Here is a 25,991-nt window from a genome sequence, read left to right as displayed (position 1 = left end):
CCTCAAGGAGGTAAGGTCTGTCTTTGGCAAAATAAATAAATAAATAAAAAGATGAAAATAGTATTTTAGCAAAACTAATCTGGGCATGTTTGTTGCATGGTTATCACTCTGCCTGTTCTGTCATTGTTACATCTTTCCTGAACAAAGGAAGATCAATTCATTACCTAAGTAGCAGCATCCTGGAGACATTTAGAAATGTCTAAAGACAATCAGAAGAGGGAATCAATAGGGCATTGAAACTGGTTTGATAGGGGATAAAAAACAAGAAGACCAAAAAGACACCGAGCTTTCCAGTCTAGGGAAATTGGAAAATGCCAATTATAAGAAGGTAGTAGGGCCCAAGAGAGGAAAAATAATGACAGAATTGGAGGCAAAAGTGAAACATATGGGGCGCCTGGGTGGCTCAGTGAGTTAAGCCTCTGCCTTCGGCTCAGGTCATGATCCCAAAGTCCTGGGATCGAGCCCCGCATCGGGCTCTCTGCTCTGCAGGGAGCCTGCTTCCTCCTCTCTCTCTGCCTGCCTCTCTCCCTAGTTGTGATTTCTCTGTCAAATAAATAAAATATTAAAAAAAAAAGTGAAACATACGGTGCAATGTCCCGTATATAGAAGACATGACTTTGGAACTTGACATCTTAACTGGAATGATGTATTTGACTTTATGTAAAGGTAATTGTAGAGGTCATGATGAGTTGATAAGTTTATTAAAAAGACAGATAAAATTTATATAAAAAGGGGAATGAAAAGCCAAGAATGAGAGTTGAAAGCAAAGGGGATATTATAGACTTTCATCAGTGAACCCAACGGATGCTACCCAAGGAGGAAATTTCAAAAAAGTAACACTGATGAGCAATGTCAAATGCCACAGGGAAGCAAAAGGAGATCCTACTGGGGCAGAGTTAAACTATATGGTTAAAAGATGGTCATGGGAAAAGGTTAGGAGTCTTTCTTCTGAAAAGAAGGGTCAAGAAGCCAGGTTGGGAAAGGCTTCAAAGAAGGCAAGAAGGCAGTCAGTGCAACAGTAAATATGTACAACAGTGTGGTCAAGGGGTCTGAAAGCATTGCGACAGAATTTCCACAGCAGCTACAAGAAGCAATGGAATCCACAGGAGGTTTCATTCATATTTTTCAACACTAAAAGACCTGCCTAATCTCATAGTGTAAGGTATTTCCATAGAAAAATATAAACTAAAATGACACTTTTTCTGCCTCTTCATATATAGTAATAGCCTACATTCTGTGGAGATCACCAGTAGACTTCATTTATAAGAATTACTGGTACTGGAAATCAAAATTCTACTATTACAGCCAAAAGCAAGGACATCTGAGCCTCTCACAATGGTGAACTTTAATTATGTGTTTAGACATAGGGATGGGATGAAAATAAAACCAAATCATTAAGGACATCACATCAAACAAGTGGTTTCATATAAATCAGTTTCTTGAATTTCAAATCTCCCTTGGCATACATATGCTTATGTTCACAAATTGGTACTTAGAAAATAACCTTCCATATTTCATCACAACAAAGGACTTTGGAAAATACATCAGCCCCCTATGGGAATCCTCTTAAGACTTGGTTCCATCAGAGACATAGAAGCGTGAAAATAGATTAGGGGTATTGTTCTTTTTACTGGGATAATTAATCCCATGTTGTTGAAAGGCTGATGATCATTACAGTATTTCTTCATGTCAATAGGAATAGCTCTCATTGAGGTTTTGGGGTTTGGGGTTTTTTTTTTTTTTACTCATTTTTGTTTTCAGTTTGGGGTGGCAGTTTGAAAACTAAGTTCTCTCTGGACCTTATACTGTTTTATGTGAAATTCAGAGATTATGACTCTGTGAAAAAGACCTTAACCTCTCAACAACTGTTATTCAAACATACAACATCAAATTAATAAACAAAACCACTTTGCTCTTTGGTTTCCCAAAATGGAGATAACTGATTTCTCTCTTAACTTTTCTTCCATACTTCCTGAATTTCTAAACAAATTATAGCAAAGGTATAAATCAAAAGGAAAAGAAATAGTCCAGGTCCTGGGAATTAGAACAAATCAAGCCATAGAAACTGGAATTGTAAGATGCTAAGCAAGGCTGGCTCAGATGATAGGCAGAAGATTCTCTAACTCTGTTGCTTCTGTTTGGAGCAACTCACTTCATCTGTGTCAACCTGGGACCAGAAATGAACTGAAAGAAGACCCTTGTAACATTTCCACAGGGGTAGCCAAGTGAACCTGCTGATCAAAATAAACAGCAAACTTCAAACAAGTGGTCAGGAAAGTTTTCAAGCATTTCCAAATGGCACAGTTTGTCGCTAAGACCAGACTCGAGTTATCAGGGAAGTTCTTTGAGTCTGATAAATATTCTTCAAAATTATACAAGAATCATAAAACATTAGTAAACCTTTCTAGGTGAAAAAAAAATGCATTAAGGGAGTAACTATGAACCAAATGGCTTAAATGATTATTCTAATCATCTAATGAAATAAGTTTAATGAAAGCAGTCAAAATCTACCTCATCTTGGATTACAAATACTGATACTAATCTTTATCATTATGGAATTATCCACCCCTCAGAAGTTACCATAAGCCTGAAGCTCATACTCAAAGCTACCTGGTCAGTCCAGGAAAACTGTCTGCTAGAGGAACCTGAAAGTGAAAGGGGAGAGGGTATGGCTAGACCAGAGGGCACGGGAAGGAGCTAAGGAGTAGGAGCTATATTTCTCAAGTGTAAAAGATGGCGGAAATCCCCCGAAGCTGCTCCTTGGCTCTGTGTCACAGACTGCAGACCTCAGCTGTGTTAATCCTTGACCCCAGCTCCTTTTGTGACCTCTGAAATGTCCAGATGTTATCCTAGACCAAATTCTAAACCCAGCCTTGTTTCCCAGGGATCATTTCATCCACATTCACTGTATTCTTGATTAAGGAGCCCCATCAGCTCTCAGCTCCTCCTCTGGGGGCTTCAGGACTGGATGAGGACTAAGAAACAGAGCAGAGTGGAACAGAAAATCTCAAAGCCCCCACGGAAGAGCTACTGATGGCACTGAATATTTTGTTACAGAATTAACGGAATGTTCATTCTATATCTGATCTCCCTCCTTGCATTGTATCTTGCATTATCTCATTAGACAAATGTACTTGCCTTTAAAGCTCACTGTGTATATTCTGCACACATTCTTGTGATTAGTTTGGTACAATGGCTGCTAGCATGAAGGTTGATTTTGTCCCAGTTTTGTCAGAACCACACCACACACTCAAAGCCAGTGCCACTGATAATGATAGATAAGAATCCCAAGCTTTTTCTTACTTTGAAACAATCAGGCAGACAAGTCACAAACAGCATAAAGAAGTGAATGGAAGAGATTTTGACTTTCTGTGGTAATTGTGTTTGCACTTCCTTTTCACATTTATGATGTATTAGCCATAGAACGGTCTCTAAAGAGAAACGGAAGAGGAAAGCACAGAACCTTATCAAAAAATACAGCCAGCTGCATCCCTTTCCCTCAGTTATACTTTTTAAAAGTCTAATGTAAGTATAATTACTCACCAATTTCTATTCTGAAGTTGGTAATGACGATAGCAATAAATCTCTTTCCGTTCCTTTGTGCTACAAATTCAGTGAACTAAAGAACGAAACTCCACAAAAAGGTTGCTTAAAAAATATCATTTATAGAACTAACCCGGAAAAAAATTTCAGCACCAGAATCCAAGCTCCCAGACTCTACTGACAATAACACAAGAAACAAGGCCTTAGGATGCTGAGGGGAAAGGGAGCGTTTTCCACAGTCCTGAAGTGACCCTTTCCCTCCCCCGCAGTCTCTGGCTGTGGCTCCCAATGACACTTTATAGGCCACAGGGTTGCCTCCAGCTGTCCACACTTCTCCAGGGAGTCACTTCTATAGGGCCACAAGGGAGCTAATACTATCCGAACAAGGAATGGGGAGGGGTTACAAGGTACACTCCTTACCCTTCCTTTTTCCTCTCAGGGGAAGACCTTAATGGATAAAACGGAAAAAAGCATTCCATACCTTAGCTTTAACTCATCTGGGATTATCTAAGGTAACAGTTATAAAACTGGCTTGAGATCCTGCTGCACCTTCAGGATCCCCAACCTGTCACCCCCACACCTCGTCCACTCACGGCTGAAGGACACTTCATTTCCAGCAGAAGCTTCCCCGAGGTGGTGCACTGCTCAGCTGGCTGGTTCCCACCAGTGATGGATTCTAACCCGGGCTACAATTCCCACTAGACACAAAGCTGCCAGGATGTGAAACCGTATTGACAAACACTCTACAAAATAAGCTTATCAATGGCATAAACATGTAACAGTGACAGGGTGAGGTAGATATATTGTTAGTTTGCTGAACCTCCAAAAAACCATGTGCCTACTCTATTAAAGTCAGTGTACTGAGAAATGACAGCTAAAGAATTAACTAGTTAAAGCCTTAAGTCTTACACTCACTAAGCTATTGCTAATCTGTTCCATTAAATTTATTAGCAATGTATATCTGGGTTTAATTTCATCATTAGGGGCGCCTGGGTGGCTCAGTGGTTTAAGCCGCTGCCTTCGGCTCAGGTCATGATCTCAGGGTCCTGGGATCGAGTCCCACATCGGGCTCTCTGCTCAGCGGGGAGCCTGCTTCCCTCTCACTCTCTCTGCCTGCCTCTCTGCCTACTTGTGATCTCTCTCTGTCAAATAAATACATAAAATCTTAAAAAAAAATTTAAAAAAATTAATTTCATCATTAAATTATAATCATACTGAAGAGCTGAACAAGAGACCTGAGTAGAACTTTCCTCTTAGGTACTGCCTGAGTTAAGAGTGTCAAAAAACAAAAATAAAAAAGTTATTTTTAAATATTCTTAGAGCCTTGCAGAGAGGAGTGACTTTCTGCCTTTCCAACCTATATAAAATGTAAAAACATACACAGATTTTTATTCTCCATCTGCTTCACTCATTCTCATTGCCATTTAAACTAGCTAATATACCAAATAGTTCACTCATTTATCTTGTATCTACTGTTTTAAAAAGGGAGCTCCATGAAACAGGGGATTTTTAACTCCTCCTCCCAGCCTAGAACAGTGATTGGCATGCAATACGTGCTTAATGAATATGCCCTGGAATATTAAGAATCAAAATTGGTGGGCCTGTGTGGCTCAGTTGGTTAAGTGTCTGCCTTCGGCTCAGGTCATGATTCTGGAGTCCCCGGATCAAGCCCCACATGGGGCTACCTGCTCAGCTAGGAATCTGCTTCTCTCTCTGCTCCTCACCCCACTCATGCTCTCTCCCTCTCTCGCTTTCTCTCGCTCTCAGATGGATAAATAAAATCTTAAAAAAATATATCTGGGGGTGCCTGGGTGGCTCTGTCACTTAGGCATCTGACTCTTCATTTCGGCAGGGGTGGTCTCCACTGATCCTGGAATCAGGCTCTGTGCTCAGTGGGGAGTCTGCTTAAGATTCTCTCTTTCCCTCTCTCAAATAAATAAATAAGTCTTTAAAAAAGGAATCAAGGGTGCCTGGGTGGCTCAGTCGTTAAGCATCTGCCTTCAGCTCAGGTCATAATCCCAGGGTCCTGGAATCAAGCCCCGCATCGCATCAGGTTCCCTGCTCAGCGGGAAGCCTGCTTCTCCCTCTCCCACTCCCCAGGCTTCTCTTCCCTCTCTTGCTGTGTCTCTCTCTGTCAAATAAATAAATAAAATCTTAAAAAAAAAATCAAAATACCTGAACCTTATGCTTTTAAAACAATTATTGAAGAGACTAAATCATAAGGCCTAGTATAAAAAAGGTTTTTTTTTTTTTTTAAGATTATTTATTTATTTATTTATTTTTTGACAGAGACAGAGATCACAAGCAGGCAGAGAGGCAGGCAGAGAGAGAAGGAAGCAGGCTTCCTGCTGAGCAGAGAGCCCGATGCGGGGCTGGATCCCAGGACCCTGGGATCATGATCTGAGCTGAAGGCAGAGGCTTTAACCCACTGAGCCACCCAGGCGCCCCTAAAAGAGGTATTTTTTAAATTGACCTGAGACATAAATTGCACTGTTAAAAGGTTTTTCACATGTAAGTTGGTTTTGAAATAAATTTAAAAATCACTCCAATTCCATTCCTTTTTTTTTTTTTTTTACTGATTGCTTAGTTCTCTCTTATTACAAAATTACTACAGATTTCACTTGGCAAAAATTAAATTCTAGAAAAGAAAATTCTAGAATATCACAGAATAATTGGAACTTTAATACTGACAAGCTGGAAAAGAAATGGTTTGTAGAAAGAATATATAATACAATATAGTAAAGCTATAATTTTCTCTTTAAGTCTAGTTAGCAGACTTTTTCTTTTTTAAGATTTTATTCAAATATCCTGGCTGACTTCCTGGACCTCTCATTTAAGTTTGCATATATTTTTCTGATGCCATTAAAGTTGAATCTGAACCAAATACTCAACTATAGAAATGTGAATGTTTAAAATTAAGAATCTATTGAAGTTATCAACTAAACTTTCAAATTTTCTGATAATCTCAAGAAATTAAGAATAGAGCTTCCCTATGACCCTGCAATTGCACTGCTGGGTATTTACCCCAAAGATACAGATGTAGTGAAAAGAAGAGCCATCTGTACCCCAATGTTTATTGCAGCAATGGCCATGGTCGCCAAACTGTGGAAAGAACCAAGATGCCCTTCAACGGATGAATGGATAAGGAAGATGTGGTACCTATACACAATGGAGTATTATGCCTCCATCAGAAAGGATGAATACCCAACTTTTGTAGCAACATGGACGGGAATGGAAGAGATATGCTGAACGAAATAAGTCAAGCAGAGAGAGTCAAGTATCATATGGTCTCACTTATTTGTGGAGCATAACAAAGAACACGGAGGACATGGGGAGATGGAGAGGAGAGGGAGTTGAGGGAAACTGGAAGGGGAGATGAACCATGAGAGACTATGGACTCTGAAAAACAACCAGAGGGTTTTGAAGGGGCGGGGGGTGTAAGAGGTTGAGGAACCAGGTGGTGGGTAATAGGGAGGGCACGTTCTGCATGGAGCACTGGGTGTGGTGCAAAAACAATGAACACTGTTACGCTAAAAATAAACAAATAAAAAAAATTTTTTTCTGATAATATAACTCATTAAATTCCTTATAATTAAGTCAATTTTAAATATGAAATAATTTTTTTAAAAAAAAACAGCCCTAAAGCCCAAAGAATATTTGCTATCCTCAGAAAATTTCACCATACAGAGAAGGTACAATTTATATGTGAGAATTATTATTTCAAAATATACATGAGAAACATCAACTTCTCATATTTTATTTGAAAGCTATATTCATCTATCCATAGCATGATTCCCTTCTGGACTCTAAGATTACACAGCTGTGCTAACTGTCCTTGCTAGAAGCTAAGAAAAATGGCCCCACCTATAGACCATGGCTTATTTATCAAACGTCATTCTGGGATTACCACAATGCCTGTTCCTCTCCCTCGTCTATCCCATCAAAAGAAGTAGTCCTGGCAAATAGAGCACTTCCAGGAATAACAATCATTTGAATTATAGTTCACTTTCTCTGTGTTTTAATTACATTAATGCTTTCTACCAACGCCAATTATACACTATCCACTGAATGCAGAACAATACATACATTTTGAAGAGTGAGGATGTGTGTCTGTGTGTGCGTGTGCGTGTGTGTACTTAATCCCTGTTTCAAATAGCATATGATTTAATCATATAGAGGACACCCATGAGCCACTTTCAACACATAAAACCAAGAGTAAGTAGTAAGTAATTAAGCACATGGAGATCCAAAATGATCCACACTGAAATCACCCTTAGCAATGATACACACTAACAGATATCCAACAGTAGAACTAAGGTTGTCTATTTTTAAATGATTCATTGCATTTCCTCATTTCTGTCCTGGAAACTCTTGACTTCTGGGTAATTGTTGGCTCCTGAGTGCTTGCCTGGCTCTGACCCCTGTCTTGGATTGACCAGGCGATTCTTGTTGCTCCTTTGCTCTTGTTCCTTTGCCTGAAATGAACTACTGTCTCTCCCTGACTTCTAGCTTCTGTGTACTTCCAGAGTCAACAAGTTCTGCGCCCTGATCCCAACATCTGCCTTGGTTTTCTGAGTCCTGATTAATCACAGTGCTCCCACAATCTAGAAATGCCTGGGCCAGTAAATACCAGCAGAACCTCTTGGAATAGCTGCACAATGGATTGGCTCAGAATCCCCCCTCTCTCACTGAGGAACTAACCAGACTATACTTAGGTATTTGTTAAAATGATACAAGCCTTGAAAGGAGTTGTGAGTTATACATGAATATCCAGTGCCTGACATACAACAAAGACATATTAAATGATCTCCAGATTTTCCTGGGACAGTTTTATCATTTGTTTGAGACTTCAGGAAAAAAAAAACATGTTTAATTATAAACATGTAAATTACAAAATTTCCAAACCCTCTCTTCATTCTTCCTGTAGTGAAAACCAATGGGAAAATAAAACAACAAAAACAAAAATAAAAAGCATGAAAACCAAACAAAAACAAACAAACAAACAAAAAAAAACCCTTTACATTGCTCTTACAAACATGTGAAGAGATAGATAAAATATTAGATAGATTTCTATGTGGACAAGAATATATTAGTTTAGGGGGAAATAATCCAAATTATATGTTAAGTAGAACAGATTCTTATAGTAAAGGAACCCAAGAATTAATTTTTATGATTTTCTGAGATCCAAGCCTAGGGGCACCTGGGTGGCTCAGTCATTAAGCATCTGCCTTCAGCTCAGGTCATGATCCCAGGGTCCTAGGATTGAGCCCCACATCAGGCTCCCTGCTCAGCTGGAAGCCTGCTTCTCCCTCTCCCGTCCCTCCTGCTTGTGTTCCCTCTCCCTGTGTCTCTGTCAAATAAATAAATAAAGTCTTAAAAAAAAAAAAAGAACCAATCCTAATGTTTCACTGGAGCCTAAGTTTTACACCTTGCTCCTCAATATTTATTTTCTACTTCTTTATATTAGTGCAGAACTTCCCAAATTTCAGCCGTATACATGGCTACCCAACTAGATAGCACTATTCCAGTCTCCCCTGCAGCTGGTTCAGCCATGTAATGACGTTCTGGCCAAGGGGATGAGAGTGAAAGTGATGTGTGGAATTTGCCTCTGTCCCCTTAGAGCTGGAATGAGAAAGGGATCTGTAAGCCAGCTTCGACCCCTATGGGCAAGAAGACCCTCGTGTATTGGTTCTCCAACCTTCTGCACATTGGAACCACCTGGAGAAACTATATAAAATACTGATGCCTGGCTTTCTCTCCTATAGACTTTGATTTAATGGGTCCTAGGGGATGGTGGAGCAATAAGATAGAAGGAATGGGATACTCAGTGACCTGATAGAGCCAAGCTGCTTACTCCTCTGAAATACTGTTAGGCAATCGAATTGAAAAATTAAATAAGCAGAGCTCCAAGACAGAACGCACACACAAAAAGCCATGTTGATTACATTCGGCTTTCATAGTCACAAACAATCCTTGTCGTTTAAACTACTGTTGTTTAACCTCAGTCAAAGCAGCTGAACAAATGTTCTTATAAATATACACAACAAACACACAAAACCTGGCCTTCAGGGAAAAAAAATATAGAAACATAGGTTAAAAATAATACTGTTCTTGGGGCGCCTGGGTGGCTCAGTGGGTTAGGCCCCTGCCTTCGGCTCAGGTCATGATATCAAGGTCCTGGGATCGAGCCCCGCATCGGGCTCTCTGCTCAGCAGGGAGCCTGCTTCCTCCTCTCTCTCTGCCTACTTGTGATCTCCATCTGTCAAATAAAAAAATAAAATCTTTTAAAAAAATAAATAAATATACTGTTCTTTTTCTAACAACAAAAAAAGAAAGTTTACCAAGAGCAAAAGAGAGTGTAGTTTTAGTGTAATCCAGGGAAATCACTGGTGAACTTTCATTAAAGAAAAGCTAGAAATAAATTTAAAACGTTAGGATTACTCAGTTAAGACAAAGGCAGAAAAATCGATTAAAGTTTGCCAATTCATTAATAATTTGCATAAATCAGTGAAAAATTGGAAGCACAATGTAAAAATGTCAAAAAAGATGATGTTAGGGCAGAGTTAAGTAAATACTGACTTATTTTTACAGACCCATTTTTGACAGGATACCAGTTAGACTGTTTTAGTAAAGAAATGGACTCTTTCTGTTTTGTTGTTCTGTTATCCTCAACATGTGACTCCATTTCAATGAAATCATTGTCGAAAATGGCTGCCTCATTTCCTACCATCACATCCTCACACCACCCAGGGAGAAGGGAGAGAGTGCATACTCCTCCATTATCAAGGTACACCTTGGAAGTTACCCATGCCACTTCTGCTCACAACCCACTACCCAGACCCTATTCATAGGCTCACACTTAACAGCAAGGGAGGCTGAGACATGCAATCTTAAGTTAGATAATCATGGCCTGAGCTAAAACTTTTATCACTATGGAAGAAAAGAATATTGGACATTGGGAGCGATTAGAAATCTCTGCCAGACATCTCATTATTCAAGAGATACTAGAAACCCCGGCATAAAGTGTTTAAAATATTCAAAAATTTTTAGTAGAATAAATATATGAATACAAAAATATTCCTACATAACATATAAAAATATATTAAAGTCACACAAAAGCCAACACACAGACACACAGTGTAGAAAATGAAAATTCCCTTTCCTTCCATAATTTTAGTTCTGGGGAAATAATGAACTATTAAAGCAATCTTGGAATATGCAAGTATGGGACTAACATCTAGATGATAAAATGTCTTTCCATAGCTCTCCCCCAAGTGCTACTGACAGAAAAAAAAAAAAAAAAACTTTGGAATGGGAGATGTTATTTTTGGAATCCTAAGATTTGTTTCTTTGGGGCAATAGTCTCAAACAAGAAAAAAACTAGAAACCAAAGGAGCATGAAAGCGAGGCCAAGGTGAAGCATTACCAGGCAGCAAAGGAAAACATCCACATTTCTTGCACAATCACTGAAAATGTGTCACCATCTATAAAGCCTCTTCTACTGTCAAGAAGACAACTTCAATAGATAATTAAAATAACAAAAGTAGCAAAGCAAAGTCAAACACAGACATCAACTCTTAGGCGACTCTCCCAGAGAAACAAAGTTTTAAAATAAATAAAAATGTTTACTCATTCATATTCTATATTACTGTATTTTTGCTATTAACCCAGAGAATATTTTTATGTCAGTATTCTAAATTTAACCCGATGCCGTCATTTCTTAAGTATTATACCATTTAACCTTTCCAAGTGAAGGGGTTGTCTTTTAATGGAAAATACTCATTTCACATTGATGACAGAACATAATGTCCTTGGCTTAGCTACTCTCCAACAACACAGGTCCTTTTTTGTACAGTATGCTTAGCTATATGGTAAGGCTAGAATACTACAAATTTATGCATGGAATCAAAGTCTGAAGTTATCTATACTAACTAGAGATGTTTAAAAACCATAACCTCAACTTAACATATCAATTTTCTTAAAATTACAATCATTGAATTCTTGGATAAAATTCAATGATTGTTCAGAGAATGGGAAAAATTGAAAAAAAAGTTTTTATAAGATGTCTCAGGATTTGAATGAATATACTGAACACCATTTGAAAATTGGCCCAACCATAGTTTTAAGCAAAGAAACATTTATTAAGGGGTGATTTTGAATTTGTTATTGTTTGAGGCAATAATATAATAAGTCAAAGAAATCTTGATTTTAATATAGCTAATGCAATTACAATACACTGAGAATAAAAATTCATCTATTATGAAAAGTAAATATTATAGATAATAATTTTAAAGAATTCATGTAAACAGAAACAACTATTTTTAGGTTAAACTAATTGTACTCAAAACTCAAATATAACAATTTTATTTGGAATTAAAGTATAAACCAGGTATATAATAAGAGAACACTCAACAGAACAATGCTAAAAGACAGTACTGAGAAAAAAATGTAATGTTATCAAAATGTTGTCAGATAAATCAATGTTCCTTTTCAAAAGAATGTGCATAGTAATTGCTGTGTGCATTAAATGTAATAATACAGAAGTTCTACACAATTTGTGTCATGGTTTAAAAAAATGATTATGTCATTATTTCCAAGATTTGAACCTAGTCATAATATAAGAAATCAGGTGAAGCTACTTCTCTATTTTGACTTCTAAATTTATATGTTGCATTAAGAAAGTCACTTTTAAAAGAATACGCATGGGGTGCTTGGGTGGTTCATTCAGTTAAACAGCTTCTGCCTTTGGCTCTGGCTCAGTCATGATCCCATGATCCTAGGGTCCTAGGATTGAGTCATTCCCCCCTCTACCCTCATTGAGCTCCCTGCTTAGCAGAAGAATCTACTTCTCCCTCTCCCTCTATCTCTCCCCCCACTGCTCATGCTCTCTCTCCCCCTCACTTTCAAATAAATAAATAAAATTGTTAAAAATCATAGCAACAATAAATAAAAGAGAGTGCCTGAGTGGCTCAGTGGGTTAAGCCGCTGCCTTCGGCTCAGGTCATGATCTCAGGGTCCTGGGATCGAGTCCCACATTGGGCTCTCTGCTCAGCAGGGAGCCTGTTTCCTCTCTATCTCTCTCTCTCTGCCTGCCTCTCTGCCTACTTGTGATCTCTCTCTGTCAAATAAATAAAATCTTTAAAATAAATAAATAAATAAAAGAATGATTACACAAAGACAGTCAGACATCCAACCTCAGATACCTGAGTTCAGTTCCCCTTACTGTTCTTGAAAGTGTATGTTTCAAATCTTTACCACTGTCTTCATAGGCCTTACTCTCAGCAAAAACAAACAAAACAGAACACAAAGAAAACAATAGTTCAATTTCATATAAAAGTAAAGGTCACCAGGCAGAAACCTCCAACTCCCCTCTCCTCTAAAATAACTCTAGGCATTGCCTCCTTTGTTCCTCCCAGAGGCAAACTACTCTGCACCTTCCACACACTCCCAACCCGCATCTCCAACACCCTTACCACTCCCTCTCCTCCTCGAAGACCACACCTCACCAGCAATCCTGAAGGCCCCTCCAGCCTCCTCAGGACCTTTCTATTAAAACTTATCTATTAAAACCTCCAGTATGCTTCCAGGCTGGAAGAGAAAGGGCCCAGAAGCAGGCTAGGTAGCCTCAACAACCACCAGACTCTGTCTGTGAGGCAGGAAGAGAAAGGAAAAAGAGGAAACCCTTACTACCTATCAGCACTATACCTACAGAAGCTGATTTGAACTTGAGGCCAGCCTGTGAGATATTATTAAATGTATTTTCCAAATATGAAACCAAGCATAAAGAGGCTACGTAATTTGCCCAAAGTTACACACAGTTTGTAAGTTTCAGTGCCAGAACTTTAACCCAGGTCATCAGATTCCCTAAACCCATGCTCTGTACCATGCACCGCACCCTACTGTCCCAGCAGGATGCTGGTGAGTGTGCAAAAGGAGGCACAAAGGCCATCCCAGCAGTTCCTCACATGCTACACTAGAGAAGCAGCAGAAATTTAAAAGTATCCAAGACAGCCGGCCCACTCTTGGCATTACAGTGCAACACATGCAACGATGTGTTGTTGTGGGTGTTTCGTGGCAGTGAATCTTGCCAAGGATCTTCTTTATCTCCTAGTGACATGGCAGTTCCTCAAATATCCCTCGACAAAATCACCTGCTTCTGTTACTAACCTACTTCTCCCCTTGCATTTACTGACAAAGTCTCAGTATAGTTTTTCCACTGGTCTTCATCCCTCAGCTTCCACTGGGGTCTCAGCTCATTGTCTGTCAGTCTTCTGCTCACACACTCCTGAACTAAAGCCCAATGATAGGCATTTAATTGCCAAATCCAGGGGCCTTTTCAGTCTTCCCACCACCTACTTCTCAAAAGTTCTAAGGAAGACTTTCTCCTGGGTACTACTAGGTCCTTCCTTGGATTTCAAGAGATCACTCTTCCCTGGTTCTTTGTTTCAACCTTTGATGGCTCAGTCTGGGTCACCAATGCAATCTACTTCTTCCTCCATCCTTCAAATGCTGGCTTTCCAACAACCTACCCTGTGTCTATATGGCTTTTTTCCTCAAGTTCATCCCCTTAGGGCATCTCATCCACCTGATGACTTCAAAAAAATATGATAAGTTAATTTCTAGAACTCTAATTTTTGCCCCAATTTCTTTCTCTTTTTTTCTTTTTTTTTAAAGATTTTATTTATTTATTTGACAGACAGAGATCACAAGTATGCAGAGAGGCAGGCAGAGAGAGAGGAAAGGAAGCAGGCTCCCTGCTGGGCAGAGAGCCCGACGTGGGGCTCTATCCCAGGACCCTGGGATCATGACTTGAGCCGAAGGCAGACACTTAAACCACTGAGCCACCCAGGCGCCCCCCAAATTCTTTCTTAACTTTCATATTCATATCTTCAAAAACAGCAGAATTTGCAGCCCAGCGAGTCCAAAACCAAATTCACCTTTTTCCTCGTCCCAATGCTCTTCTGTCCCTTGTATTCATCTTGTTTTCAAACTACAGGCTTAAGTTCCACACAATGTTCTCCCTTCTACAGAAACCTCCACTTCTGAATGAACACACCTACCAAAAGTTCCAACCAAGGATGTCTCCTAGTTGGTGGGTGCTTGTTTTCCTGTTTGTGGTTTGTTTTGGGTTTTATTCTGTTTTGGTTTGTTTATCTTCTTCATTGATTCTGTCTTAAATCAGACATTCCACATTTCTTACCTGGACCAATGCAATGGCAGAAGCTCCCAATGGGAACCAGACTCCAGTCTTCATTCCTCAATCCTACTGACAGAATTCTCTTGCTGAGAAACAAAGCTAATCTCAGTAGATACTATTCTTATATTAATGGCATTATAATAAGGTACAACTATGCAGATGAAACCATAAGACTAAAAATACATTCCTCTGTATAGGGAGTAGGCTCTGGCCATAATGATTAATATTCCAAATATCTGAATTATGAATGAACTAAGGTGTATTCACTACGAGACTCAAGACATCCTAAGGGCAGTGTCCTGAGGCCATCCTCATACATACATGTTCAAGTTAATGTTTAGAAAACAAAGCACTCCCCCAAGTCAGCCCAGGAGTGTGCCCAGCCAGGGGGTCAGTTAGGAACTACATTGGGGCTTAAGATAAAAATAGGTCCGAGTCTCCGGCCCTGAAAGGCCACTTGGTTAGGAGAAGGAATCTCTATTATACAAGTTGGACTATGTTTGTGTTTCACGTTGTTTCTAGGATTACTGGCCTCTGTTCTTCCCTACTCAAGAATAATGTTTTGAAGATTATAACATGTCCCAGATTAAGAGAAGCAAGGAAAGGTCTTCGCTGTATGCTTAAGTGGATTGCTGAGGACCAGAGAGGTCGTAGACATAGGGAACAGAGAGAAGGAATCCCAAGGTGAAATTCAGAGACGGTGATTCAGGAAATCTTGGCCTAGTAACTTTATCCCACAAGACATCCCTTTCCAGTGCCAACTTTGGAGCTCTCAAATTTGTTTACTACTAACAGGACAGTAGGTGTCCCCTCACAATTGATTTCCTACTACTTTTAGTTAAAGTCAGGATTCTTCAATTAGGGGTGCCTGGGTGACTCAGTTGTGTCTGCCTTTGGCTCAGGTCATGCTCAGTGGAGAGTCTGTTTCTCCCTCTGTCCCTCCCCCTGCTCATGTTCTCTCCCCCACTCTCTCTTTTACATAGATTAATAAAATCTTAAAAAATAAAAATAAAAAAAGAATTCTTGGGGCATCTGGGTGGCTCAGCTTGCTAAGAGACTGTCTTCAGCTCAGGTCATGATCATGGAGTCCCAGGATCGAGTCCAGCATCGGGCTTCCTGCTCAACAGGGAGTCTGCTTCTCCCCTCCTCATACTCTCTCTCTCTCTTCCTCTCTCATTCTCTCTCTCAAATAAATAATAAAAATAGAGAGAAAGAAAGAAAGGGAGAAAGAATTCTTAAACACACAATCCTTCTCAAACTGGACTGAACTTACTTCACCTCCTACCAATACCCAAAAGTATCCAAAAGCATGTAGAACTTATCAGTCTCCGTCAACAAAGAGTTGTCAGCATCGCCTATGCACCGTCATGCCAGCAGCCCCAAAATGTCATATGAAGGTCACACGGAACACGCTGCTCTTTCCGGATGGATAGTTAGCTGTCTTCCCAGTCTGGCATATTCTCCTCATCCCTCAGAAGCTATCCGTCACCTCTTTCCCAAAACTTCCCTTGACCCCGGACTGAAGGGGCCCCTTAATGCCTCCATGCAACTTTGCTTATTACTCTATCATTGCCTCGCCCACATGGCATTGTAATTATTTGTATACTGAGGGTTAGGATGGCAGCATATGAATTTGACGATCACATAATTCAGCCGGGATAGCACAAACCTAAAGGTAATGTGTTAAATTCGTTTATCCTTGCCTGGAAAAAGTTAGATCGTGACTGAAGGAAGTTGTTTTTGGACTCATTCAAACTGTGTGTTTGCTTTTGTTTGATTTGTTTGTTTCCCTGTGTACCTATTTACACACCACTATATTTAGGCCAAGAAAACTGTACCTAAGAGAAAAATGCACCACTCCTGTTCTCTTGGAGTTTACTATCTAGGTAAGAGGCTTTTCTAACTGCTTTAGCAAAGGCACAAATCAGAAGAAGATGGGGCTGTGCTAGGAGAGGTTGAGTGGAAAGCCTGAAACCATCCAACTCAGTTCCTGCTCACCCTCTATGAGGGCCAAACCACAGAACCCTGAAGCCAAACCACAGAACCCTGGAACTCTACGGAGCACCATTTGAAAGAGTAAGAGGCATATATATCAACCCAAATCAGATAATAAATATGCAATTATTTACTATAAACTGTAAAATGGCATACTAATTATGGTTGTTGTTTTATAGACTGCAAAGTGTTCTTGCAGTCTTAAGTCAACAGAGTATGTATAAGAATATCATGGGGCACACCTGGGTGGCTCAGTTGGTTAAGTGTCTGCCTTTGGCTCAGGTCATGATTCCAGGGTTCAAGTCCCACACTGGGCTCCCTGCTCGGCAGGGAGTCTGCTTCTCCCTCTGCCTACCACTCCCCCTGCTTGTGTGTGCGCTCACTCGCTCTCTCTCTCTGACAAGTAAATAAATAAAATCTTTTAAAAAATAAGAATATCATGGGAAGAAGGACTGCATGAAAAGAAGGGGAAACACTGGGGGAAGAAGTAAAGAAGAGACTCAGAGACAGAAAGTGTAAAGAGGAATATCACCCATGCAAAAATTAGACACTAAGGCTGACCAGTATGGGTACCTCTGTGTAGCAACTGTAGCATCAGAAGAAATAACAGTAACCATATATAGGGCACTCCTGTAAGTCAGGGACTGGGCAGAGCCCAAAGCATCCATCATCTCATCCTTACAGCAACCTTGAGAAATGCTATTGGTTCCCCATTTTACAGATGAAGAAAATGGGGCTTGAAAGGTTTAGGAATGTGTCCAAAGTTAACTAGTAAATTAGAGACAGGACTCAGATTCTGGGCTATCTGAGGTCAGCGCCTAGACAGGTAACAAACTTCAAAATCTTTTGTTTATGACAAGACATGTAACTCATGTGCCCGCAATGTGGAAGAACAGCACATTCTGATTTACCAGGAACACTCCAGGGTTACATCTGTTTCCCAGTGTAATTATTAATAACACTCCCTTTCACCCTCAGAAGTGTCCCATTTTAGACAAAAATGGTCATAGCCAACCGGCCACAATGCCAGAGTGAAATGTGTCGACAAGATTTTCCAGGCCCAGTGCAAAATAAAAATGTGAGGCCTTTTGCTCAAAAAGCAGGGGGAAATGTGTTATTAAAGATACTGAAATAGGGGCACCTGGGTGGCTCAGTTGGTTAAGCCTCTGCCTTCAGCTCAGGTCATGATCCCAGGGTCAGGGGATTGAGCCCTGCATTGGGCTCCCTGCTCAGCAGGAAGCCTGCTTCTCCCTCTCCCTCTCCCCGTGCTTGTGTTCCCTCTCTCATTCTCTCTCTCTGTCAAATAAAGTCTTTAAAAAAAAGAGGTATTAAAATATAAAGCTTTTCTCTTTCTTTCATATATTAGCTCTACTCACACTCTACTATCCCAATGGACTTCACTTGTAAAACACAAGTTCAAAGATAAAACTAGCACAAATTTCAAGACAGTGTTAGCAGAGCTCTAAACCAAGTTCCAGGTCCTTCTGAGTACGAAGCCCAGAGCAAAGCGCACAGCATGCACACCCATGAAGCTGGTCCTGCTCTGCCCTTCTTCTGTTCACTCAGATGGGTCTGGGAAGACATCCTGATCTTGGTATGGCCTATGATTTCACAAGCACTGCACAAAATTCTGTGGAAAAACACACAAGTAAAATATGGGCCTGTCCTCAAGAAGCTTACATTCTAATAGAATGAGACCAAAGTAAACACATACATGTATAAGTCTCCTTTGGTGCAGGGAAGAAGAAACTACAAAGCAGTGAGCACTGTAGCCTGGCATGGGGTAGGGGGGACAGCAGAGAGGACAGGATTATGAAGTTTCCTCAAGGAATGGAGCCCTGAAAGCCCAGTGGGAATACAAAAGGATAGAAGGGCTAGTAAGAAACAAAAGAAGCCAGAGATCCCATGGGAAGCGAGAATCACTCTATATACCAGCTATCTGTGGGGTGGGAAAGTTGTTCTCGCTTTAAAAAATGAAAGGGTTGGAAATGAGAACAGAAAGGAATTAGAAGTATAAAAGATCTTAGGGGTACCTGGGTGACTCTGTCAGTTAAGCATCTGACTTAAATGCTCAGGTCTTAATCCCAGAGTCCTAGAATAGAACCCCAGTCAGGCTCCCCTTAGCAGGGACTCTGCTTCTCCTTTTCCTTCTCCCTCTACCTCTCCCCTGGTTCATGATCACATGCTCTTTTTCTTTCTCTCTCAAATAAAATTTTTAAAAATCTTTAAAAGAAAAAGAAGTATAAAAGATCTTAGTATGAAAAGTTTTCCCCTTCAGGTCATATGATCATTTCATCAAGAGAAAAAATACCATTTTGTTTGATTATTTATGGGCTTGTAAGTCAAAAATGTGTTCTTGATAAAACTAAAAATACATTTTCTATCTCTTCATAATAAAAATAAGAGTTACCCTTCCTGCATGTTAATGGCTGAAACAAGGACAGAAATCTAAAACAATGACTAATCTAACAAATATTTACATTTGACTTAGAAATGCACTACCAGATTTTTTACAACAAATGTATCCCTTATTTAATACTAGTGCTAACTTTTTTTAAAAATCACTTTTATGGTTTGTCTACATTTCTGATCAGTCCTTCAAGATGGACTCCTAGAAAAAGAATCGCCAGGCCAAAGAGTTTGAATATTTTTAAAGCTTGGTATATTATTAGCTTACGTTAAAGTTAGAACTAGATTGACTACATCAACAGAAGGTGAACAAGTAATAATACATGCATATTCAGTGTTACTATAAATAATAATGAAAAAATAAATACTCAGAAAAGAAAATCTAAAAGTGTATTACAAGTAGATCTGAGGCTTTCAATGATTATGATTAAAAATAAGTCAGGGTAAACTTTTGTTTAGGATGACAGGCCAATTAGTGTGTTTGTGTGTGTGTGTGAACATGTTTGTGCATAAGTACTGGATGTACGTGCACAAAATAATGGACAAAGAAAAATAAAAGTGGAAGAGTCCATAATTTCTGAATGAAATAAGAAGAATGAAATCATTAAATGAACTACTTGTAAATAGGTACATATAATTAATTTACTTTATACCTCCCACAATTTCTTTTTTTTCCTTTTTTTTAAGATTTTATTTATTTATTTGTCAGAGAGAGATCATAAGCAGGGGAAGCAGCAGGCAGAGAGAGAAGCAGGCTCCCTGCTGAGCAAAGACTCCAATGTGGGGCTTCATCCCAGAACCCTGGGATCATGACCAGAGCCAAAGACAGATGCTTAACCAAACTGAGCCACCCATGTATCCCCTCCCACAATTTCTTACCCAACTCTATCTAGCAATAAGTTTTCAATTTTAATAATCAAGTGCTAAGGTTAGAGGAAAAACGCATATATTAAATAAAGATCAACAAATTAGTTTTTGATGTAGATTAGGTTAGATCTCTATTTCTACAATTCAGGACTCTGCACAGTACTTTTTTCATATACCTCTAGAAAGAAGTAACTAATACAGTTTAAGAAGTGGCTCAGATTTTTCAAAAGTCAAAGAACTTTGTCACCAATGAAGTTTCATGAAAGGCAAATCTGAAGCTATTAAAAGTCAAATCTCCACCTCACATCAGTCAGAATGGCTAGTATCAAAAAAACAAGAAATAACAAGTGTTGGTAAAGACATGGAGGAAAGGAAACCCTCATGCACTGTTGGTGGTAATGTAAATTTGTGGGGCCCTTTTGGAAAACAGTATGGAAGTTCCTCAAGTAATTAAAAATAGAAGTATCATATGATTCGTAACTCCAGTTCTGGGCATTTGCCTGAGGAAAATGAAAACACCAACTCAAAAAGATATATGTACACCTATGTTTGTTGCAACATTATTTACAGTATGTAAGCAACTTATGCATCCATCTATAGATGAATTGATCTAGAAGATGTGGTATGGAATAGAATATGAAATTCACAATGGAATATTACTCAGCCATTAAAGAGCATTAAATCTGGTCATTTGTGACAACACAGATAGTATTATGCCAAGTGAAGTAAGTCAGACAGAAAGACACCATATAATTTAATTTACAGTGGAATCTAAAAAACAAAACAAGCAAACAACAACAAAGAAAAACAGATTCATAAATACAGAGAACAAACAAGCAGTTGCCAGCAGGGAGAGGGGTGGGAGGATAAGTGAAATAGATGAAGAGGATTAAGAAGTACACACTTCTGATTATAAAATGTCATAGAAACATACAACATAGGGAATATAGTCAATAATATTTACAATATTTACAATATTTACAATATTTACAATAAAATTGTAATAACTTTGTAAAAAAGTCAAATCTTAAAAACATGCTTTTTAGAACATTGCTGCATGGAAGTGTACAACAATCCAATTTATCACCAATTACCCATATATTCTCAAATATCTAAATATTTCCAAAGAATGTGGCCCCAGGGGCTCAGGTATACTGATTTTAATTTGAGAAGTCAACCAGAAGTCAACCTGTATTGAAACATTGTTCTCTCCTTCTTGACATAGCAAAGAAGTGAATTCCTCTACCATAATTATAAGCAGAAAGTTTACATCTTACAGAACACTGAGCGGAAAGTTTTGGCCTTTGAAACATTTCCCTTTGGACCACGAGGGCACGCAACACGGAGGTGGAAGGAGCAGAAGGTTTGAAGATGTGAGTTAGATTGCAAAGGCTAAGAGCTCCTCAGTCCTATGCTCTCCCAGGCATCTGCGTGGAAAGGAGCCAATGCTCTTTTGTCTTTGCAACAATGAATAGAAAAAATTCAATTTCTGAGTGATGTCTCAGAAGTTTCTTTCACTCAGTTTTGCCCCTTCTGGCTCTAAAATGAATGAAACGTTTCCAGAGCAGCCTTCCAATACGTCAAGCTGAAACTTTGAAACAAAGTTCCTGCCAGTTCTTTCTATGAAATCTTGAAGTTTTTTGACACTAGTTTTATTATACTACTCTCCTGGGCTCAGTGTGAACAGAGAATCCAGAAGCTGAGCGGGGAACAAATTTAAACCCGGGATGGAGGATGGGAGTAGGAGACTGCAGAGCTAGAACAGGGTAAGCACCACAGGTGGCTTTAATAGCCAACAGCCGCTAGAGATCATAACCCCGCTGCTAGTTCTCTAGCCCCCGCCAGAATCCTATGTTTCAAAGATTATTATAACCAAGGGACTTCGCTGCCATCTAATCTGAATAATGAACTCAAGCTCTAAAGCAATCAAGGATTTTTTTTTCTTTTAACTAAATGTGCCTGAATGTGGTAAACTGACTTTAATCACCAAGCCAAAGTCTTAAAATCCCAGGGGAGGAAGAGAAGAGGGTAAAAAAATTACATAAGGCAGCCGGGGACGGGGTAAAGAGTGAGGAAAGATGGGGTAAGCAGGGATTCCGGGGACAAGAGCCTTCTCCCATTGGAGCTAACTTTTCAAGCCCGCCTATCTCCAAGGCCCTGGCAAACTCATTGCGTGTCCAGGCGTGAAACAGCCCCGCCCGGGGTCCACGTGCGGGCGAGCATAGTGTCCGTGCGCGGGTTCATGGTCCCGCGACGCTGGGAGCGGTACCCCGTCCCCAGTAGACAATGCCGCGCGCGCTTCCAGCGGCCTCTCCGGGATCCGCGCCCCGCGCCGCCCGCCACCCCCTGCCTTGCCGCGCAGGGACACACTCACCAACACCAGGAACTCCAGCGTGCCCACATAGTCCCGCTCGGTCTTCTGGAGCTCGCTGAGCATGCAACAGGCGCAGGCGAAGCTGTTTCTCCAGGTCTTGGGCGCTCTCGGCGCTGGCATCCCCGCGGCTCTCGTCGGTCACGAGGTGGGCGGCGGGACGCAAGGCTGCAGTCCTGCGCGCTATGCCGGTGCCGACTGGTGCCCCGCCCCGCGCCGGCCAGAGGGGAAAGTTGCTGCCTCTGAGAAGTCCGAGGAGGTATGGGCGACTTTACATGCTGGGGAGAGGCTGGGGTGTTGGGAGAATAGAGTGCGCTAGCTGGAACTCCGGCGCGGGAGGCGCGAGGCTCTGAGCAGACAAGGAGATGGCCCCTGCCCGGGACCTGTAGGCTGAGCCCCATGGCTCTGGCCTCACGCGGCCGGGGCTGGAGGAGAGGCAGCTCCGACAGCCACAGCGGTGACTTGGACATTCATCAAATGCTTTGTATCCATGTGACTCCGACACTTTACCCTTCGCCAAATCTCAGGAAAAAGGAAACAACCCTGGGGAAGTGTGTTGCATGCCAGCTAACTAAGCACACACACACACACACACACACACACACACACACACACACACGGAGTCAGCACTTGAGATAAAACTAATTGGAGCTAACTAAGCGCACACACACACACACACACACACACACACGGAGTCAGCACTTGAGATAAAACTAATTGGAGCTAACTAAGCACACACACACACACACACACGGAGTCAGCACTTGAGATAAAACTAATTGGAGCTAACTAAGCACACACACACACACACACACACGGAGTCAGCACTTGAGATAAAACTAATTGGAGCTAACTACACACACACACACACACACACACACACACACACACACACACACACACAGAGTCAGCACTTGAGATAAAACTAATTGGAGATTCCCAAACCCAGAGGAGGAACTCCAAGACACAGCTCCAGGGTTGCTTCTATGACTCCCGCCTATTGTTTAGCTTTAATGTGTTTTGTACAAATCCTGAAAGCAAAGAAACAAGTTCCCAAGGTTACATAACTGGATGGGAACAAAACAACCATGGTATTAACCCTCCCATCTTTGAAAAGAAACACATTGATTTTTGGTTTTGTTTGGGCACAAAATAGGTTTGCTTTTAAAAGCCCCCCAACCGAGAATAATTCACAGAGCAGATACCCTCCTGCCTGCCCTTGGAAAGTCAGTTAGCATAATAAATGAAGACACTATGGGAAAATGACAGCCCTGGCCCAAACAAACAGACTCCAGATAGAATAAGCATCCCCCTTTGCACTGTGCTGTTTTGGAGGGGTGCTTTGCATGCCTATGACTTTTTTTCAATAGCAAGATAGTATGTGAATTTAATCACAGGCAAAAATACTTGTGCCAATTTTGTTTCTAAGAGGTGCTATGATTTAACACAGTGTCACTAAATGAGCAGCTTTGTCTAAAGCTGTTATTGAGTGGTTATCAAAAGATATGTAGATACACGTAAAGGTATAGAGATACAGATATATTCTTAGGATTTGAAAAAGGAGAGAAACACAGAGCATGGCCTGATTGTAATGTGTATATTTATTGCCTTTTCTCACTTGGAAACAGAATCAGAAGCTAATGAGCACTGAACATTTACAATTCCAAGCAGAATAATCCATATATATTTTTGTCTTTATATTATCCACATTGATTTTTCAGTGTCATTTTATTCCTACTTAGAACTTGAAGCACTCCACACTAATGACATTTAAATATACTGAAGAGTGAATGGTTTTGATGAAAGAAAGTAGCATGTTAATTTTTTCCAATAGTTGAAAGCATTAGCAAAACTCTAAAAATAAAAGATATTTCCCACATTACTTACATTAAAATAATTATCAGAGATATCTTTTCAGAGCATGATGAATCCCTACATCCCTCAAAGAGCAAAGAGGGAGTGAAATATTCTTCTTTTATTAAGGGCACAGCTTTTGAATGTGTGAGGAGCTGATGGACAAGATATGATTTTCCTTTGTTTTGTGCATGCCTATCTACAGGTAGCTCTGAGCAAAGGACAAATAAGCAAATGGCGTCACACCTTGTGGCAGAAGAACAAAGGAGGAGGGGCATTAAAGAGCAGATCTCATAACCCCTAGTAAACAATAAACAAAAGAAACAAGGGAGGACAAAGGAAACACACATCCAGCAATGAATGGGAAAATCAAACATGGTTTAGCCTTTACGCAATGTACCACAAGGAATGAATGCATTTCCTCCTTACATCCACCCTTCTCCAATGTAAAAAGTGAGTAAATAAATCACGCTTTCCATTCAGGCACTCTTATAGATAAATATATACATATCTATATATATTTCTAACCAATTGCCCCCCCCCCAAGTTTGAGAGCTGTTTATGCCATTATCCTTCTATCAAAAATAATTAGTTTATATACAACCCACTAGAGCTTCAGCCTTATCTCTGAGAGTAATATATTGAGCTTGAATCTCCAGTGGGGTTTTACCTACCCAAACCATTTGCCTTGAATCTACAAACGTGTGTATTGAGTAACTCTACGTGCATTTCATGGACCTATGGCCTGAGGACCACAGAGACTTGATCTCTAGGCAAATATTTCTGAAGGTATTTCACAGACCATTACACGAAGGTCTTGTTAAACATTTCTGGGCCTCATCCTAGATGTATTGAAGGAGAATCTCAGAGATGCAAGCCCTAAACTCTTTTGACGGGTTTTCATATTATTCTTAGCCCTGCTAATATTTGAGAGCCACCATTCTAAGAAATTATAATTGAGTAGGAGAGTGTTATAAATATAAGTAATTCTGTTAAAAGGAAGCTGCAAGGCATGCTTTGAAAAAATAAAAAAGTGCAAGGACGTTAACAGAAAAATATTCAAGTGTGCACATCCAATTGTCTCTCAAAAGTGCCCATAGAAATTATTATGATAGTAACAGTTTCTCCCCATTCTTCTGTTCCTCGGTGTATTATTCCTCAATACCATTTGTAATTAATAAACAGCTTCAGAACACCATGTAGAGCCCTCTGCCAGGCGCCTCTCAGTGTCTTCTGTAGCCCTGGCAGGAGTTCTTAATTCCTTATCAAAGACTTGAGAGCATAAGAAAACAGGGCCCTAATATCTGGAAACCTTCACTTTGATGGTAAATAAGGTCTTTCATAAACTCTGAACGTGTTGTATCCCTCCCCACTTCCTCTATTGAAACTTTAAGCTCTGTCTGCCAGGAAAAAGAAAGCGACAACAAAAATGATGGACAAGACCCAGTTTTTTCCTGAAATAGTAATGAGGTTGGAGCATCCAATAAAAAGGGGATGGGAAAAAAGAAGATAGTGAGAAAAGGCTAAGTGGTAAACTAGCCCAGCCATTAAGTTTATTTCATATGCATGAACTTGTTCGGGTTAGAATCTATTATTATACAGTTCAAAGAGCCAAAGTACAATGCACAGTAGGTTTTCCTTGGTCAGAATTAGAGAAGAACAACTCCTGGACAGAAGAACCCAAGATGTCTCTCTAAAAAAAAGAGTTCCCAGCTTGTATTTCTGATAGAGATCATTTTAGCTTGCCTGCCATTC

General features: G+C 40.1%; 1 long non-coding RNA gene across 1 annotated transcript in view; it reads right to left on the bottom strand.

The window, feature by feature from the left end:
* Nucleotides 1–22,500, bottom strand: part of LOC123937860 — a 50,948-nt gene extending 28,448 nt beyond the window's left edge. The window contains exon 1 of the long non-coding RNA XR_006817633.1: nt 22,386–22,500. This is a non-coding gene — a long non-coding RNA (uncharacterized LOC123937860). The remainder of the gene's footprint in view (nt 1–22,385) is intronic.
* Nucleotides 22,501–25,991: the final 3,491 nt, after the last annotated feature.

This window comes from Meles meles, chromosome 1 (assembly GCF_922984935.1).
Source record: "Meles meles chromosome 1, mMelMel3.1 paternal haplotype, whole genome shotgun sequence".
In the NCBI taxonomy this organism is placed as follows: Eukaryota; Metazoa; Chordata; class Mammalia; order Carnivora; family Mustelidae; genus Meles; species Meles meles.
Note: the sequence above shows the minus strand (reverse complement) of the source record. Positions and strands in the feature narration are given on the sequence as shown.